The following is a 15,731-nucleotide window of genomic DNA, read 5'->3' as shown; positions in this document are numbered from 1 at the left end:
TTATCACAGGGCTTTCCCCGGTATTTTTTCACAATTTATTTTTAGTAACTCTGCTCGGATCACATTTCCCATTACAATTATGGGAAATGTGATCTGCTTTACTAAAAATAAATGATACTTAGAGGTTGAAGTATAGCCTCTTCCACCTGAGTTCTACAATAAAGATCGGAGAAAAGGTGTCATGACCCAGGTTTCGCGGCATGGAGGTTTGTGGTATTTACCGGTGAGGGCGCTGTGGTGCGGTCCTTCTGGCGCTGAGCTGGCGTGTGGAGACTGGCATTGCATGTACGCAGAGGTCTGCCAGCATTGGACAATCCTGGCAAGGGTGCGTCTAGTGGCATCTCCGCGTCACGGCTGTCTGGGCACCACCTTGTTGTCTTTGGCCATGTGACATAGCAGGCCAATCGTCTGTGGGTCACCTGCTTTCTCTGGCCTATCACGCTCTGTTACTGGGTACTTAAGGGTGTTTGGAGAGCCCTGTAGTTGCCAGTGCAACGTGTTCACAGCATCATCTGTGAGACAGTTCTCTGCGTTCCTGAACCTTAGACTTGTGCTCCGGTGTTTGCCCTAGCTCCTTTACAGCATCCAGGCTCCCTGCATAGCCTGCACCGCTCTGTCTTGCCTTGCACTCCGCTGGGATCAGCCTGCACCTTCCACCAGACCCACTCCTGCCTGAACCTGTCTCCTCAGTTAACCCATTCCTACACAGCCCTCATCACAGCATTACCAGATTCCCCTTTCAGCCATCATCACAGCATTACCGGATTCCCCTTTCAGCCACCCTCACAGCATTACCGGATTCTCCTTTCAGCCATCATCACAGCATTACCAGATTTCCCTTTCAGCCATCATTATAGCATTACCGGATATCCCTCTCAGCCACTATTCAGCATACCAGGATATCCACTTCACTCTTACAGTCTATCTGGATTCACCTAATTCATCTTTGTCACTGATCTGGACATTTGTTTATTCCCACTCACTACAGTTCCCTCTGCCAAATATATTAGTTTGTTTATTATTAGACTAGTTTATCTTATTGTTCATGTATACCAACATTCATATTAAACAACCCACCTTTCAGTTTAAACCTGTTCCGGTGTCTACTCCTGTTACCACCCCGGGTCCACAACAAACACAGACCTAACAAAAGGGACTCATTAAAATGACAGGATCTACAAACTGGGTCAGTAAACCAGAGGGAGATGTCTACACTTACTGGGGCATGATCAGACCAGGTTGTCACTCCTATAGAAGTTGCCTGTACCAGGTGGAGAAATCTATGGCTAATTAGTATGTAATCAATCCTGGAATAGGACTGGTGAGAACTACAATAGTATGAGTAATCTCTTTCTGAGGAATGAGATATACGCCAGATGTCGTACAGCTGATGAGTGTAAAGCAACCACCTTACCTTTTGACGTACGGCAAGGGACCGTTGAAGAGCCCAATCAGGTATCTAAAAGGTGATCTAGAGCCCAGCTGAAGGCTCCACCTACTATCAAGATCCCCTGTTGGAGCATGTCAATTTTATCCAGAACCTTCTAAAAAAGTCGGTTGACCCTGGTTTGGGGCATAAATATTAACAAACGTGAAAAGTTGATTAAAAATAGAACATTTGACAAGCAGGCATCTCCCCTCCACTAAAATATGCACTGCAGATCTCTGAACCGGCAGATGTTTAGCAAATAAAATAGCAACTACCTTAGATTTCGATTGGGAATAGTTACTATAATATGCTATGAGGTAAAATTGACTACAAAGCCGAGGGGCATAAGGGGAATGGCGAAAATTAGTTTCCTGTATGAGGACAATATCTGCTCTATCTGCGTGGAAAGAGTGGAGGACCTGGTCTCTCTTCTCAGGGACGTTCAGCCCCCTAGCATTAATAGAGACTATACGGAGTGGAGCAGCCATGGATGAAGGGGAGAGACAAAGCTACATAGTAATCTTAAAATGGAACTGGAGGGGCAGTAAAAATAGTAGAAGCACTAAGCAGAGGGAAAAAGAGTGAAAAGGGGAGAAGGGAAAAACAAGAGGAGAGGGGGGAGAGACACAAACAACAAAAAATATATTAATACAACAAAATGAACCGCCAGGGTAAAATTATGGGAAAAATTAGCTTTAGGAGGCACATAGGGGTGTAATGACCCCGCCATCCTGTAAAAGATAACAATATAATAGAAAACACAAAATATTATCAATATAAATTGTAGTAAACAGAATCATATTCATACGACTCCTCAGGAAAAATTAAACATAATTTAAGTTTCTATATAGGCAGACAATGAGAGAAATAGCATATAATAATTTAGACAGCAAGAATTTATAATAAGAGCAACTTGTTTTTTCCAATATGTCTGTCCATACATTAACCTTGAAAAAATAGACAACAAAAACAAATCTCTGGTAACGGTACTGAAAATGAAAGAGGCCAAAAAGACCCAACTCCAATGATTTCTGGCATCAGTCAGGAGTAACAGCAAATAGTGAAAACCCCAAAATAAACTGGTCATATATCAAGTGAGGTCAGGTGTTAATGGAGAGTCAGCTCCCCTAGACTTATTTTTATGGTGCTGTACTTGTTGCAATTGATCTCTCCTCGGATGGTCAGGAGACACAGACAGTGGGAGTGAAAAGGCCTGCCAATGAGGAAATGTAATAAGCTCTAAGCCTAGTGTAGAACAGAAGTCAGGTAAATCCGCAGGAGACTGGAGCACCAGATGTTTATCGGCATGGGTGACCTGAAGAGAGAATTGGAAACCCCATCTACAGTATATTTAATTTCTAGTTTGCGTAAGGTATCTGTTAAGGGTTTCAATAACCTTTGCTATTGGAGAGTCTGCCAAGAGAGTTCTTGGAAGATCTGCAGATGAGTACCATTGAACTCCACACACTTTGAGTTGTGAACTTTATGGAGAAGCGTCTCTTTCTGCGAGAGGTAATGGACCCAGCAAACAACATCCATTGGACGATCAGTTGCTAGACCCTTCGGATGAAGAGCTCTATGGGCGTGGTAAAATTCAATAGGATCATTGAGGTCTAGTCCCAGGATTTCTCCAAAGATTTTATTAACGGCATCAATCAGGCCAGATGGAGGGACATCTTCTGGAAGCCCCCGAACACGAATGTTGTTCCTGCGGCCTCTGTTGTCCAGGTCATCCAATCCATTTTGCATGGCCCTCATGTCCAAGGATTGTTGAGAGATGAACTCATGAAGTTAGGATAACTGGTCATCAACAGACTCTTTCTCCTCCTCAAGGGTAACAATGTGGGAAACCAGGTGTTTAACAACAGCTTGTACCAGAGAAATCTGCATCTGCATAGAGTTCTGGATCCGCAACTCCAGGGCTTGCATGTCTTGTTTGGAGGGGAGAGATCGAACATGAGTCAGGACTTCCATAATTTTACCCCACAATTGAGACAATTGAGCATGAAGATCTCCAAACAAGGGAGAGAGGGCCATGGTGGAAGAGATGATTGGAAAAGTCTCAGATATAGTTACAGGGGAGTCTGCAGCATGGGAGTTGGATAGGTATGAACAAAGGTTTGGTTGAGAAGAATTGGCCTTTGGCATCCGAGGATCCTTTTTCTGTGTATCTCTCTTGCCCATTAGGAATAGACGTGGACAGGAATCATATGGTTAGGTAGCGTAGTAAATGAGCCTACAGCTTCACTTTATGAGCACACTTATAAGGGGGGGTGTAGGGGGTCACTGCTTGTCTTAAATGGACAGGTAGAATCAGGGAGAAGCAGCGCAGCAAGGAGAAACAATATATGTATGAGAAGCAATTCCCTCTACTATATAGTAATGTTACAATATGTAGTTAGAGAAAATTGCCACAGGAGGAAGCCAAACCCACACAGAAATGGGTTTAATATTTTTTAATTTAAGGCCTGTGATGCAGCTATAGAAAATAGCTATTTACAAACACCACGACCCCTAAACACTACACAAAAGGGCAAAGTGTGGCAACCCGCAATCAGAGTAAGGAAATGGGCAGTGTGACATCGCCCAATATATGCAGGCTGAGGTTAGAGGGAAGGGAGATGGAGTAAAGGGGAGCTGTGGAGTCAAATAAGCTCACCACCTCTAGGCTAGATGACAAAGGAGCAGGAATGGCACCACTGGGTCCAAGCAGAGCTGCAGCCATGACAGCCAGGTCAGGAGGCAGCAGATATAGATCAGCCAACGTCTGCAACACCGGGCGCAGAGTGGGTGTCTTTGGCCGCACAGCCGTGGGAGTAAAGTATGGTGTCCCCACCAGGAGCCGAGATCACAGCCAGAGATGGGAGCGGGTAAGTCCCCTGGGTGGTAAAAGACAGAGGGAAGCTCGGCAATTGTCGGGTGGAGCAAGAGAACCGGGCATCCTGGCATGGAGGTGCAACGCTGAGTGTGTCCAGAAATCCAGCCCCAACTTGGGAAGGGTGGACAGGCAGCAACCAGCAAAGGCATATAGGTTGCCTCCCGATTCCGTGGACCATGCCCCCTGGTGTGTACTGGCAGAGTGCCGATGGTAGAAAAGGCAGGTGGGACAGCTGTGCTGCAGGGAGTGCAAAACGGCAGCCAGGCAGGAGCTCCCTGAAAACACATCCTCTTCCAATGCTTGCCACGCCACACCTCCTGTTTTATTATTTTTTAAACACACTCAAAATCAAGTACAAAACAGCAATCTATCTTCCAAGAATTTTTGTAAAAAAGTTTGACATCAAATTTTGACCCTTGCTCCTACAACCCCTCAATAAGAACCTTCTTACTTCTTCTAGTTAAATCAGTGTTTAAATTTGTCAAAGCACCTACTAAAATCTATAATTTATCCATACACAAATAGAAGGCTTTGAAACAATAATAATTTGCCTAGCGGACAAAATGGGAGCGCTGGTCATCCAAAACTTAGACAATTATAGGAAAGAGATTGATATGCAGTTGATAGATTCAAATACATACCAGAGAGTGGTAGTCCTACTGATTTTTCAAACCAGAACTTGATACTATATTGCAAATATGCCATGACAGAGGTCAAATTACCCAAAAAAGTAGTGGAATCATTAACTCCTAGGGGTAAATTTACTAAGATTCGATTTAGTCCCGATTTGTCCCGATTTTCAACTCGATAGGATCGATCAAAATGGCTGTTTTTTTCACTTAAAAAATCAGGAATTTACCAAGGTCCCGGCTTTGACAGGATCGTTTTTAGTAATGGTGTATTTGGTCGATCCTGTCCGTTTTGAAGTCCCGATTAAAGCAGACGAATTTGTCTCATGAACACGCAGGCTGCACATATCAGTGAAATATGTGCAGACAGCTTGTTTATTTTTTAATATTTTTAGGGTTCATTTTTTGGGAAAAATTTACGTTGGCCCCCCCCAAAAGCCTTACCGGCCCCGGACTTGTCAGCCTGTCATGGGGGAAAAAAATTGCATATGGGTCCCCCTATAATCAGGGTTGTCTTAACAGCAGTGCAGTGTGGGCCCTAGGCAAAGAAATGCATTGGGGCCCCTACCCTTTCATTCACGGGAAAAAAATTTAAATGGTCAATAAAATTAAACCCTCCTACACTGAATATGCTGCGCTATATAAAAAAACTGTAAATAAATAAATGCCCATCAGACCTCCCACACATGCAGGCAGACTGTCTGAAGCCGGCGGATGAAGTGAAACCGGGAGGTGAGTACTCGTCACCGGGGGTATGTGGTCGGGGAGGTTAGATCAGAATACAGTGCATCGGGGGCTGGCTTATAAAAATATACATTTTTTACCGACTGGCCAGGCTGCAGAGGGGCGAGTTGGTGGGCCCCTACAAGCTTCGGGCTCTTGGGCAACTGCCCAACAAACCCAATGGAAGAGATGGCCCTGCCTATAATTAAGACCAGCACCAGACCCTTTTTAGCGAGGGGCTGATGCCACAGCCAGGGGAGCCCTTTCACCAGGCCCCCAGCCGCAGCATCAGTCCTGACCGCTAGTCAGCCCAGGCCAGGGACCCTGGGGAGATGGGTATCCCCCCAATAAGCTTAAAGAGCCACCGCCCTCCAGGTGAAGATGTTGTAAAAGTCCTGGGGGAGTGGCAGCCATATAAAAAAGCTTAAGGGCTGCCACCCTCCAGGTGAAGGTCCGGCTAAATAAATTACTTTAAAAAACGGTGTCTGTTTGTTTATTTTAATATTTATTTTGGTACCAACAGGCCCTTAATGCCCTGCCTGCTGATACTTGTGGTTCTCCAAGTGCCAGTATGCAGGAATGCCTGCTGGGACCTGGAGTACTACTGCAAAATACAGTATTTATATTTTCATATGCACCACACAACACAATAAACCCAGCACCCACCGCCCAGGGGTGTTGGGGATAGCCCCAGGCTATCAGCCTGGGCCTGGGGTGCCCTGGAGAGGGGGACCCCTTTATTGGGCTGATTAGCAGCCAGGAGTGATGCTTTGGCTGGGCGGCCCAGCGAAAGGGCTCCCCTGGCTGTGGCATCACCCCCCTGCTAGAAAGAGTCCAGTGCTGATTCTGGTAAATACAGGGGGACCCTACACATTTTTTCCCCCTGTATTTTCAGAACCAGGACCAGCTCAGAGCCCAGTGCTGATTGCGCTAAATACGGGGGACCCCTACATCATTTGCCCCACGTATTTTGGCAACCAGGACTGGTTCTGAAAAGCCTGGTGCTGGTTGTGCTTCATACAGGGGACCCCTACATCATTTTTCCCCTGTATTTAATTTAACCAGTACTGGCTTTCCAAAGCCCGGTGCTGGTTGTTGTTTTTGGCAAGGGGGCCATGCCATTTTTTTTTTTTTGCTTTACACAGGTTTTTTTTTTTTTAAATTAAACACAGAAGCACAGATGGGTCTCACTGACCCGTCCCTGCTCCTGTGTTTGTTTTTTTTAAACACAGATGTAGGTATTACGGATATTCCAGATCCAAGCCTGGATCTGTGTGCTGCTACCTCTCCTGGGTCCTAACACTTGCTACACCGCCACCCGCACTGCCGCCGCACCCGCTTCTATCCCCAGTTCCCAGCTGCAGCTAACGTCCACTAACCCCTACCTCCTCTCCCCCGCATCCCGGCCACAGCAAACGCCGGCTTCCTTCCCCCCGGCCCCCACTGCCGCCCACAAAAGGCAGCCATCTTGCTGCACCCAAGTGAAGCCACAGTGATTACACCTGCTGAAGGCTCCTACTGCGGCTGTGCAAGGAATTGAAACTTCCTATCTGTATAATGGAGGATTTGTGAGGTAATAGTTTTTAAGCTGTAACTTTCTCAATTACCTGAACCCCAAAAGGCCCTGGAACAATAGCTACCTAGTAAAACAAACCTCAAGTCTAAATTTGCCCGCTACCCTGAGTTATGCCTTTCCAAAAATCCCCCATAGAGAACAGCAGAAAAGTTGTCCTAATTGAGCATGTCAGAAAAAAGGGACAGTTGGAGCTTTAGATTACTCCCAAATCCTAATTTTTTATGTTTTTGCCCTGAAATTTTGCACGCAGCACTGAGGGACAGTTCTACCCGTCCGTGCCAAATTTCAGCCCAGTACCTCCAATATCTTTTGAGGTGTAGCCCCTTAAATACCCTGCCCCCCCTCCTTTGGAATTCTCTATGGAGACTTCCGTTTTTTCTATTCAGCCTTAATATAAAGGCACGGCCGTACCCTTATAATATATCACAATCTAACCACACTCACACACAGAAACACACACACATGACTAAAAATGAAACCCAGAGACTTTATGGAAAACCCACCTCAAATAAACTTTAAATAGAAGAAGAAACAAGACAAATTTTTAATTAAACTCACCACAATTAGCAATCACCATATATTTATCTTACTACTTTTCTGTAACTTTCTCCTCCACTTAAACTCCTCACAAACCTACAAATTGAAAGTAGGCAGCTGTCTGTTTCTATGATATTCATTGAATGGTGATTTCGATAGCAAGTAGAGTAGCACAAGTGAATGAAAATTAATAGAACAGTTTCTAATCCACAGTGGTCTGTTTCTATGATGAGGTCAATTGAATGTTGTTTCTATAAAAGCACCATTAAATACATCATAATAGAAAAGCTATTAACCCACAGTGGTTTCAATAGAAACAGCGGCCATATTGAACACGCCACATTGGGTTGACCTTTCTAATATGACGGGGATCAACAGTGCATTATGTTAAGACATCAAAACTGATATTTGTAAATGGCAATTTGGCATCAAAACCGCCATCAATCTTAGTGACAACAAACCCGCCGCTTAGTAAATTTAGCCCAGACTCTACTTTGTAAGTTTCAGTAATAGTGTAGTAATAGTTAAAAAAAAGGCCCCACCAATGCTAAGTCAGAGGTAAGTAACACGCATATACTAAGGACCTCATTCAGAGCCGCTCGCAAAATGCGAGCGCTCGCTCTGAATGAGGGCGGCTGCTTCCTCTTTAAAATCTGGCCTCCTGGTCTCTCGCTAAACTGTGGGTGACCACACACAGCTTTAGCGAGTGACCAGGTGATGGTCACGATGGTCGAGACCATCGCGACCATTGGGGCTTGCGACAAGACCCTTGGGGTCGGGTCTCGTCTCCCGCAAGCCCCAGGTAGCTTCCTGCTCAAACAGAGGAGGAAGCTACCTACTGACATCACTGCTAATGTCAGTAGGGCCGCCTACAAATGGCAGGCATAACTTCAGGAACGCCTCCGTTTGTTCGGCCACCCCCCCGCCATGCCTACAAAACGGGGCAAGCTGTCGATCAACATCGACAGCTGCCCCTTTTGTAGCGAGCCCCGGAGCAAGTGAATTTGCCACTCGCTCTGGAGCTAGCGCACGTGCACTGCGGCCGCTGCGTGTGCGCAGGGCCTCACCATCGAGTCTGAATGAGGTCCACAGTCCTTTTTCCCTGTATGTGTATTGAATAATCCTGACGTGAAATGAATAATGCTGTGATTAGCAAAACACGCTTGGCAAATGTAATGTACAAAATTATGCAGTTTAAAGGTTCATTTCAATTCAATAGTACTTAAGCAGGGGCATTACGGCTGCATGAAGCTATTAAGTGAAACTATTACGTATGTATTAAAACACTGACTATAATGATACTAACAGAAAGCTTTTAAAGCTCGTTGAAAATTAGACTTACACTACCTTTAGCAACAACCAAATCCATAAAGCATCAAATTCAATGGCATCAAAATACAGTGTATATGCTTTTACAGGCTATTTTTATGCTAGTAAAAGCATTAGAAATGGTGTGAGAATGGATCCCACTGGTTCCAATGTCCCATACCCATTAGCACTAGCACTTGTGGTCAGGAGAATTTGTATTTATTTTTGGATGTTGCAAATTCCATTTACTTGCTTCCACTACAATCAGGGAGCATGAGCTCCGGGTGCCAAAATGGACAGAGGGCGCCAGAGTTCTGGAATTCATGGGGTGCTACATAGTATGACGGCCTCCTGTTAGTTTTATCTCGGTTAGCTTGCTCTATATCCTAAATAAGTTACAGATTTTTTTTAAATATTAGGAGACCTGTAATAATAATAATGGTGGTAGTCAGAACATGACATGGTTAGTAGTACTCACATTAATATAGGTGCAATGTATATTTGCTAAGTAGGAACATAGCTGAGAAGGGAGCTTCCCATAGGTGTCCCCACTCCAGTGATAGCTGCTTGGGGCAGTAATTGTAGTAATAATCTGTGCACCCTGTGGAATTTCACTGTAGCACATGTATTCTGTCAATTGAAGTTAAATGCTCAGAATATATAATACAATCTCCTCTATTGACTGATAACAATGATTCAAAGGAGATAAAAGTGAGATCCTAGGTGCTATACATAAATAAAGCCCTTAATGTCAGATAGCGCATCACTAAAGCATTTCATTCCCCCAATGGGACCTCAATGCCCAGCATAATACTGCCACTGTTTGCTGTTTTTCTCTTCACTTCAGTATTCCCCCCTGCAGGCTGGACATACCCCACTAGCACAGTTCAGTACAGGGAGGGGGGGGCGCTATGACATGCACTTATTCTGGGCGCCATAGTTCCACCGTACTCCTCTGACTACGATCAGATGCAGTGTGGTACAAGCACTCATTACCACCATCAAGCATTGCATTAACTCTATGCATGAAGATTTCAGTAAAAGAGAGCTCTCCCAATAAGAACTGTCCTTTGCAGTGTGGGGACATCCAGGTTTATGGCCTGGGAGTCCTTCTGTGCATGCGTAGCCGTCACCCAGAGCATGTGTGAGCCACCGGGGACCCTGGGAGGGATCCCATTGGATCACTCTTAAACTCTGATACAAAGCTCATAGGTTTCTATTAGGCCAATGGCATTGCCTAACACAACACTTTCTGGAGCTTGGCGCATATTGGAAATGCAGTCAAACCTCTGAAAACAGTATTTTAGGAGGGTTGACCTCATTTTTTGTATCGATGCATCCCACACCACTTGTCAAATGCGATTGTGTCTGTCATGCTAAGCCACTGACACCTAATGCAATGAAAACAGGTAATTAACCTAAGGCATGCCACTTTAGTAATGACTGTATCTATGCCCTTAATGTGCAGTACAGTGACATCTAAGGATATTTTCTTATTCTTTAGGCTTCACCATGTAAAGTAAAAGTATAGTAGTGGTGCGCTCTGGGTTATGCTGACTCAATGGTATGTGGTGAAGATGGTGCCTTACTAGTAAGCTTTAAAGTCAATGTTCCTTAGTGATCAATCAACTATAGATGTCACAGAATGGTTTTCCTTGTCCCTGACCATAAAATGTCTGATTTGTCCACAATGTTTTAATGGATCCCCATGGGAATCCAAAATGAAAAGTCTTGGAAAAATGTCTCAAAAATCTGTGGGATGTGTGTTCTTTATGAAGTAAAGTCTTTACAATAAATGTCTGTTAAATGCTGTAGGATGGGTGTTCTGCTGCAGCATGCCCTCTTCTCTCTCCTCTCCACCTCGAATGCAATGTATAGGCACAGTATCAGGGACAGGGTACACACAATGATGCAGGTAGGTAAGTAATGGATGTACTTACCAAACTTGTCGGTTCCTGCTGGTATCCTTTGTCCCGGTGCTAGGAGGGGTCCGCGGTAGAGATAGGGGTGATGTGATATATTAATGCAGGGAGGCTACGCATTGTAATGAAATCAAATCTTATTTATTCTATTAAAAATCAAATGAAGACTCACATGAGTCTAAGCAGTAATGAGTAGGTTAAGTCCCAAAATAGTTAGGCATAAATAAAGTCACCAAATGTCATGTGTAAAGGGACGTGGCCCAACGCGTTTCATCCAGGTAGTGGACTTTTTCAAGGTGCCTGCCTTACCTTCTGGCTCTCTTAAATAGGCTTGCCAATTAGGCTGTGTGTGTTTCCGCTGTCCGCGCTCCCCGCACTTCCGGGTTTGTGGTTGTGACATCATTGGCATAGAGAGACCTGAATACCAGTCACTAGAGTGTGTATTGTGGTCTCCGTTATTGTCCTGCACATGCGCGGACTCCAGCGGCCATTTTGGTGAAGATATTTTGCTGCTGTTAGTGAATGTGGCTATTGCGGCGGCCATTTTGTTGGTTTGATATAGTGAGATTCAACCATATGGGTGTCGCGACGGCCATTACTGATATGGGATGTGCCTAAAATTGTATAGGATCCAAGTATAATTAACTCTCCTCACTATGCATGGTTATAATATAAAATGTTGTATGTTCTGTTAGCCTCCTATCATCTTTCACTGATTGACCTGGATATATAACAGGTGTCAGGGTATATAACATCTACTGGGTTTTGTTTCCAGAACTACACAGATGTATTCTGTTCTCTGTCTTGTATGTTTCATTATGCTCACTCCAGTGGCTGTTTTAGTGAGGTCTTTACTATTATCTGGGAGCATAAATCTTGCTGCGGCCATTTTAATGGTTATATGTGCTTAATCCAGTGATAGATGTAGTCATACATACTGTATGTCTCCTCACTGAGCGCGGCCATCTTTTTACATACTTAATTCCTAGATGACCTATCTTTCATTGTATAAAGAACAGACTAGATCTGTGGTAGTCTGTATTGTTAGACCTATGTGATGTTCATATATCCTAAGCACTGTTAATACATACAAGGTAGTACCATCCTCATCATTTCAGTTGCATAATATGTGTGTTGCACCTATTTGTTAGGCGTAAACACAGACAGAATTACAATTTCTCATAGATTAAAGAAAAGAGAGGATGACATCGTTGACACCAAGAAATCCAAAATTTTGAGGGACAAGTTTGGGGTAAGGAAACCACCACGGAAAACCCTAGGACTCAAACACAACCATATGAAAAAGCAGAACATAAAACCAATCAATTACTATCAAAGGAGAAGGACGGCACTCCAATTTATAAAAAAAAAAAATTAAGATTGACATATCAACAGTACATGACCAAAATACATGCTCAACACAGTAAGACCATCCACGATAAAGATTTGCTGAACCTCACCACTCACAGTGAGGAAGAAGTGGACAGTTTTTCAATCTATACACTAGAAGAACCACATGACAACATTGATGAATATACCAATCTAGCAAGACGGTCATTTGAGCAAGGTTGGAATGATCTAATCCTAACTAACACCATATTAGAGACAGCACCTCAGAAAGAGGATGTAGTGACAGCTTCCTGTGACACCCCAGAAATAACTTCTAAGAACATGACACACACCCTATTTGCATCTGTACAGGAAGATCTCAACATAGCAACAAAATGAGCAGATCATTTTTTAGAGCTAGGAACGGACACACAGGGTCTGGGACAGAGGACACTAGCAACAACCAAAAGGAAACTGGAAAACACAGAAGGGGATGTAGGGGAGGGAAAGAAAAGCAAAATAGAAATAAGGAACGAATAGGTTCACAGCAACCAAAAGGGATCTTCAATCTTAGTGATAAGATACTAACATCTGCACAGACTTCGTTACTTAACAAGGGACTTAAATTTGCCCCTAACAACCAACTAGACAAATTTGAGTCATATTTGGATGTCAAAAAATTCACAAGGAAATTAACTTTGAAAAAATACTTTTTGGACCAACACAAAGCGGTCATGAACACCTATCAAACAAATAAATACCAACACTCAAATCTTAAACCAAAATCAAAATTCAATCCGAGTCATCTTAAGGGTAACTTTATACAAACATTCGAAAAAGCCGTCATACAAGACATATACAAACTTAGGAATGACCAACAAAGAGGGACACATAACAATTTGTCAAGGGCGGAAAAAATTGCATTGCAGAAATTGGAGAAAGACACCTCCATAATAATCAAACCCGCAGATAAGGGAGGTGGGATAGTTATATTGAACAAGGATGATTATATGAGAGAAGCCTATAACATTCTATCCGACAGAAGTACGTACCTCAAACTTAAGGGAGACCCCACCAGTAAATTCCAGAAAGAATTAGACATCTTACTACAGGAAGGCAAGTCGACAGGGATACTAGACAAACAGGAATTTGACTTTATTAGCAATAAGCATCCAGTGATCCCTGTCTTTTATTACCTGCCGAAAATCCACAAGAACAACACTCACCCGCCAGGCAGACCCATCACTTCAGGGATAGATTCCATGACATCATCACTTTCCCAATATATCGATTACTTTTTGCAAAAATATGTGAAACAACAGCAATCCTATATTAGGGATACGACACAATGTCTAAACATACTGCAAGATTTAGAGTGGAAGGCTAATTATTGGCTTGCCACTAGTGACGTGACATCATTGTATATGGTGATTGACCATACGCAAGGTATGGAGAGTGTTAGATATTTTTTGGAGCAAGATCCGGATATCGATAAAACACAAATCGACTTCATAATCCAAGGTATCGAATTTATATTAATGCACAACTACATGTGGTTCCAAGAGGAATTTTACCTTCAACAACGGGGCACTGCGATGGGGACCAAGTTTGCACCGAGCTACGCAAACCTGTTCATGAGTCTCTGGGAGATCAGGAACATATGGGGTAGGTGTGAGCTCGATGCAAGCTTGGACCTCTGGAGACGATACATTGATGATGTGCTATTCATATGGCAGGGAGATGAAAATTCTCTACAAGAATTCACACATTATATAAATCAAAATGACCAAAATTTGGTATTCACTACCAAATATGACAAAGAGATGGTCGAATTCCTCGATTTAGAAATATTTATACATAACTCAAGTGTACAGACCAGAACACACTACAAAAAGGTTGACGTTAACAGCTATATCCTTACAGAGAGCAACCATCACCCCAGCTGGATTAAGAGCATCCCACACAGTCAGTTCACACGCATACGTAGGAATTGTTCAAATCTGGAAGACTATGATGCACAAGGAAAAAATTTATTTAACCAATTAAAAGAAAAACATTATGACAAAAGAGAGATAAAGCGAGCGTATGATGAAATCAGAGTAAAACCAAGAGAACAACTACTTATATATAAAGATAAAAAGAAACAAGAGGAGAAAGATAATAATAAGATTTATTTCATCACAAATTACACAGATTTAGCCCCTAAAGTTAAGAAAATTTTAAATAAACACTGGTCCACTCTACATCTAGACAACCAACTGAAGGACATCTTACCAGACAAACCAGATGTAGTTTACAGGAAAGTGCAAGATCTGAAACGTAAACTAGTTAAAAACCATATAAGAGCCAATACATCTGGGAAACAAACCACAATAGATGGGAAGAAATGAAGGACAGGTTTCTATCATTGTGGACGTTGCCAACAATGTATCAGTTTAGGCTATAGAAGTACCTCCCCTATAGAGAGTATCACTAGCAAACGCACCCAGGAGGAGTACAGGATACATCACACACTTACGTGTGATAGTAAAAACTTAATCTACCTATTAGAATGTCCATGTAATTTACAGTACGTGGGACGTACCACGAGAAGTTTGAAAAAAAGAATAGCAGAACATATTCGAAATATTAAAAGAAGTTTCGAACAACACAGCGTATCAGATCATTTCAGGCAAAAACATCACAGTGACCCTAGAGGTTTGAAATTCTTAGCAATAGACCAGGTCATGCCATATTGGAGGGGAGGTGATCACATCGAAAAGATTGATAAAAGAGAAAGCAGATGGATATTCAACTTACACACTTTGATCCCAGAAGGACTTAATATAGACCCCTGATTGAGCAGTAGCATCCACCATGTTACATCAGACATGGTGGTTATGCAGATAATTTATTTACATTCTTTATTAAATACTGATCATCATCATGACCATAATCTTATGAGAAATTGTAATTCTGTCTGTGTTTACGCCTAACAAATAGGTGCAACACACATATTATGCGACTGAAATGATGAGGATGGTACTACCTTTACATACCTTAAGTATGTAAAAAGATGGCCACGCTCAGTGAGGAGACATATGTATGACTACATCTATCACTGGATTAAGCACATATAACCATTAAAATGGCCGCAGCAAGATTTATGCTCCCAGATAATAGTAAAGACCTCACTAAAACAGCCACTGGAGTGAGCATAATGAAACATACAAGACAGAGAACAGAATACATCTGTGCAGTTCTGGAAACAAAACCCAGTAGATGTTATATACCCTGACACCTGTTATATATCCAGGTCAATCAGTGAAAGATGATAGGAGGCTAACAGAACATACAACATTTTATATTATAACCATGCATAGTGAGGAGAGTTAATTATACTTGGATCCTATACAATTTT

The sequence above is a fragment of the Taudactylus pleione genome, unplaced genomic scaffold (assembly GCF_031769625.1).
Source record: "Taudactylus pleione unplaced genomic scaffold, aTauple2 ptg000172l, whole genome shotgun sequence".
NCBI lineage: Eukaryota > Metazoa > Chordata > Amphibia > Anura > Myobatrachidae > Taudactylus > Taudactylus pleione.
Note: the sequence above shows the minus strand (reverse complement) of the source record.